The sequence below is a fragment of the Lucilia cuprina genome, chromosome 6 (genome assembly GCF_022045245.1).
Source record: "Lucilia cuprina isolate Lc7/37 chromosome 6, ASM2204524v1, whole genome shotgun sequence".
NCBI classification, from domain to species: domain Eukaryota; kingdom Metazoa; phylum Arthropoda; class Insecta; order Diptera; family Calliphoridae; genus Lucilia; species Lucilia cuprina.
The window spans coordinates 64331132-64337131 of NC_060954.1; positions in this window are offsets into that span (position 1 = coordinate 64331132).

Genomic DNA, 6000 nt, shown 5'->3' on the forward strand with positions numbered 1-6000 from the left:
AGACAAAATACTAGTCTATATAAAGATTCATATGATACTCCAAAGAATAGAAAAGCGATCGAAAAAAGTAAAACTTTGTTAAATGTTCCGAAACTTTGTGTTAAAAATACAATTTTTTTTAATAATAAAATTTGTTTATATTTTAAAATTGAACAAAAAAGTACAATTGTTCCAATTTTGATAACCCTGGTAGAAGCTATAAAATAAACGCAGTTGTTCAAAAGGTACTAAATAGTAAATGTATTTTTGGTACGTTATTTTTTGTATGTTATTAAAACTGTCTACGTTAGATTTTTGTTTCATACTGTCAAAATAAAATAAAAATTGGTATGATTATCAAAAAAATCAAATTGAAAATATATTTCGGTTGATACAGCTGTCGCTGAGTTGACAATCTTTGGCCGAGTATGACTCGAATCGTTCCGGAGCGAAGACCCAATTTTTATAACAAAACATTTAATACATTCTTAGAGTTAGGTACCGACTGAGAGTAGACTTTTTGACAGCGTTTCACTTTTTGGTTTTCAGTGATCTCTGGTTTTTAACTTTTTCAAACTTTGTTAGCATTGTTATGTACATACCCAACTTTAAACATTTTCTATATTTCCTCAATGCCAACTCATTTATATAGTATATCCCATACCTACAGTTTGAAACTATTTTGAAAATTTCGTCCCTCTTGTCCAATTTGTGGCTGTTATCTAGATTTATGATAGATTTAACTCAATTGCGACAGCTGATTGTTTTTTAAACATAAAAGTAACAAAAGCAATAGACAAAATTTGACAGTTTGTTAGCCTATAACAGTATACCAGCTAAATGAATAACACAAAAAAATTCAAGTGGTTTGTTGTACAACAAGCACCGTCGCCACTTTATAGGAACACTGCATACTTCCATAGACTGTTTATATATAGTTTTCAAGCATTATAAATCATGTCTCTTTTTGAAATTTCCGGGATAGCAGCTATTTAAATGCCATTTCGTATTTATACCCTACACCACTTTAGTGGGGAGGGTATATTGGGTTTATGCTGATGTTTGTAACGCACAATAATATTGGTCCTACACCTTAAAGTATATCCATCGGCTCAGAATCATTTTCTGAGTCGATTTAGCTGTGCCCTTGTAATCAAACTACAGGCCGCAATTTTGAAGATAATTGAATGAAATTTGGTACGTGATCTTCTATTGTCCCATGGACGAACCCTATTGAAAATGGTTTAGATCGGTCCATTATTTCACCTAGCCCCCATACAACTGTACCCCCGAATAGGGCTTGTAAACATTGTAATCAAACTACAGCAATTTTGGAGATAATTCAATGAAATTTGACGTAGACGAAGTCTATTGAAAATAATTAACATCGGTTCATTATTTCACCTAGCTCCCATACAACTGAACCCCCGAATAGAGCTTGTAATAAAACTACAGGTCGCATTTTTGGAGATAATTCAATGAAATTTGGCACATGATCTTTTATGGTACTGTAAACGAAGCCTATTGAAAATAGTTAACATCGGTAAATTATTTCACCTAGGCCCCATAGAACTAAACCCGGCAAATAGGGTTTTTAACTTCATAATTATGTATATCTCGTCAAAAAGCTGCAAAACCAAGTTCTATACTAGTCTTGATGACCCTGATGAACTCTATAATTAAAGGGCCTTATTTAACCCTAGCCCCTCTAAAAAGCCCCCATCAAAATTTTACTTAAATATGCATAGTTTTATTAAACAGTAAATGGCTTTAGTATATCTGAGGCAAGGTACAATTCAACTTAAACTTATTATGAAAACTAAATCACATTTCATTCTTATACAGGCGTAGGGTATTATATGGTCGGTCTCGCCCGACTATAACTTCTTACTTATTTTTATATATATTTATAGTTACATATAAAATAAAAAAAGGTAAGGGGACGCGATTTCTATTTTATGTTCAAGTCTGAAGCATTTTGTGAACCTTTTTAAATACTCCTTTTTAACCCAAAGACCACAGAATCAGAAAAATATTTTTGTTTTGACAAAAATCATATTTAGTGGTTAAATATGATAAGAATTACACATGATAAATATTGAGGCGCAAAAGTTATAGTGGTTTAATTTAATTTGCGCATATTAAAATAGTTATCTCAAATTTCATATTCCAGAAATAATCTGATTTAAAAAAAATTTTTCGCAATTTTTATCAAAGAAAAAATACATTTTAACACATTTTTGAAAATATTTTTTCGACGTATTTGAAAACATAATTTTAAATTTGTATTATGTATGAACTCATACGCAGAAAATAATGCGAATATAAAAAACAAATTGTTTAACTGATACAAGATTTAATTATTATTATACCCTTACCGTTCACTATTGTTCACTTTGAATTTGTGGTCTTGAATATTCACATTTTTGATTTTGTTTGACATTGTATTTAAGTGTTTATAGATATTGTAATTGAACAGAATTTGAACAGGGATTTCATGAAACAAGTCGAATAAACTTGCCCACTTGCACAAATGGAAAACTTAAGCGTTTAAATGAAAACCCTTATAAACCTCCACAATCTTAATATATGTTATTTATTAAGTAGGTACTGAATCCGTTTTTTTATTTTTAACCCGTTAAGTTTAATTCCATTTTGAAGGACTTACCAATGTCCTTTCCGAAATGTGTCAAAACTTTTATCAAAAAATATTTTTATCATATACCCTTCACCATATAGTATTTAAAAAAATTAATATTATAACATTTTAATTTATTTCATATTTTCTACTCTACCGTTACTTTACCAAGAATTTTATTCAATCCTTTTAACCATACTTTGTAAAAATCCTACACAACCTCTTAAATTTTATGCTCAGACAGAAATTGGTAAATTGTTTTATTTATTCATATATATGTATTTATTATACATATATATCTATAGACGGCAAAACGGCTGGAATGATTTTCTTGAAATTTTAACAGTACCTAAAGTGGGCGGCCTAGCAGGCACCTCCCATGTTAATAAAATGCTCAAATTCGTTTATCTTGGGTAATAAATTGGCGGTGGGGAGCGGCACCTCCCATATGAATTAAATACAACATATTCATTTGAACATTTTTGGGAAAAAATCGGACTTTCATCATGGGGTGGCATGAACCCCCATATATACAAAAATTTGTATATTCGAGATACTGTAGAAGCTACAATCTTAAATTTTTACATTAATAACTTTGACATTCATGTGAACGTTTAGAGAAAATTTGCCGGACTTTCAATGAGGGGATTGGTCGTTTTCATATGAATTAAATTCGGAAAAATTGATGAGTGACATCTCCCATGTGTAAGTGGGTTTTTTGCTTTTAGGGTAGCAATGCACACAGGGTGTAGCTACTATTTTATAAAAACAAATGAAGCAATATGTTGTTATTGGCTAGAAACGTGAAACGAGAATTCTCAAGCCAACATAGTTGCAAAAAATCGGATTTAAAAATACTGAAAAAATTATTACATTTAAATTTATATTTTCAAAGTTTTCTTTAAATATTTTTTTTGGGCTATTAAATATATTTTAAGTATGCAAAAACCATAAAATATAACGTTAAGGGATAAAAAATATTTTCAAGTGCTATAAGCCACAAATTTTCGCGACAAAGTTTTGAAGTTTGGAGAAAAAGATTCTTACATATGTGTTGGAGTTACACAGAACTCGTCTGTGAGAAGATCTAACGTTATTGTTGTAAATAAAAGGGCATTTTTGGTACTTTTTTAGTTCTTTCAAAGGTAATTTTTGAATTTCCTATAATATTAATCATAGAAACATTCGCAACACCCTGATTGATCAAACTTCATATACTTTTTCGTTTTACAACTTTTATTTTTTGATTTTTTTAATAATTTAATAGTGAGTGCTATTTAAAAATGAGAATTGATTTTTGATCAATAATATAAAGTAAGCTAAATTACTTTATGAGTAATTCAAAAATTGTATATCCTAGATTTTTTTAATATTTTTTCTGGACTTAAACGGCATAACAAAATCATTGTAAACTATTGTTATTTAAATATTGTTTATATGACAAACTTATAATTTATAAAAAATATCAAAAGATTCGAAATATTTTTTGTATGAACACTGTCAATTTGAACCTTACGATAAAATATAACCGGTAGCGAAATCGATAACGGTTTTTCAATTTTAACGGTTTTTATATTATATACTCATTTTAATTCAGAAATGGAAGCAGAAGATAATTATAAACAAGCAGTTATTGGCTAACAACAAAAATGTGGTTTGCAGAAAACGTAGTGTTTTTCTTTGAAGAAAACTTGTGAATCACACCCTTCCCGCTAATTAAAATTAATAAAATTATATTCTTTTAGGTTGCTATTAATGAGGTCTTAATCCAATTTTAAAAAATCCATTGAAACTTCATAATTTTTAATCTACCGCACATAATTCCATATTTTTTAGTTATTTATTGTAAATTAACGTATTAATTAACTATGTTAAATAGTCTATAAAAAATGTGTACTTAGTTTTATAAAAAAATATTATTTGAAGAGGTTGAAAAAACTCCTAAAGAGCGAATTTTTCCACGAATATTTATAATATTTGGGAAAAAATTATTTGTATATTGTGTCCATTGTTGTGGGTTATATCCACGCTTATATTTTTGAGTTTCAGGTAAAAACGTAATTGTGGGATTTTTTAAACTGTTAACCACTATAACTTTGGCGGCTTTTGCTAAAAATTATTCTTTATTTTATCGATCTCTTTCTGGTTATTTAATTTGTAGAAACGATCGCCCGGGTATAACAGGTGGTTTATTTCTATTTCTTACGCAGACGAACGACGAATTAATTGGGGAAAAATATTTTAATACCAATTCAGGTAGCCCGAATTTTCTGAAATATTGCGGTTGTGAGTACAGCTAATGACAATACAATATTATGTTCGAATAATTTTGTATGCTCTTAAAATAATCTCTGGGCCATAAAAACTAAAAATAAAATTTTCGAAAATTCGAACTTAAGTTCGAAAAATTTTCCAGTTCTGGTGGCCCGAATTGTCTAAAATTTGCCAGTTTGGAGTACACTTGATGACAAAGCGAAGGTGTTCCGCCCGACAAAATCAGGAAGTAAAGAGACGTTTAGATGGAATCTGCCAACTGTGTTCACTTGCATAAAGCACACTGAACCTACTGAAAATTATGACGATGAAACTAAAGATAGTTTAAATTAATTTGAACCACTCAAAATGTGTTTTAACTGTGCATTTCTCTCACTACAACTTCTCTATTAGTTAGTTGAACCCGCCAAAAAGGGCTTTAATGTTGATAATTATGTTTAATGTACTCGTGTCTCGACAAAATGCTGTAAAGTTCTACACTAGATTTGATGACCCTTATGAAATTTATAGTTATAGGGCCTCATTTGACCCTAACCCCTTCAATATTTGACATAAATGTCCATATATCTATTCAATAATAATTTGCTTAAGTATGTATATCAGAGACAATGTACAATTCAACTTAAGTGTTTTATTATAATATATGATCGGCCACGCCCAACTGTAATTTCTTACATGTTTACAGGCACTTACAAATGTGTTTGCAAACAAAATTATTTCAAGTCATTTGTTTTTAAGAAAGAAGCTGCGGACAATGAAATTTATAGAAAATTAAAATTTTCTATAAAGCGGAGTACATAGCTATTTTTGTTACATCGTGTGAAATTATTTCAATATACTACTTAAAGATTTTATTATGAACACTGAATCTCCTGTTTGTATATTAAAAGATAATATTTCTTGCGAAAAAATTGCTAAAAACCCCAAAGAACATCAACGAATAAGGCATTTCGTTTTAAAATATAATTTTGTCCGAGATTTAGTTCAAGAAAATATTATTAAAATCATGTACAAGCCAACTAAAGAACAAATTGCAAATTTCTTTAAAAAGTCTTTTTATAGACTCTCATTTAAAATTAGATGTTGGATGTTAAAAATATTCAATTAAA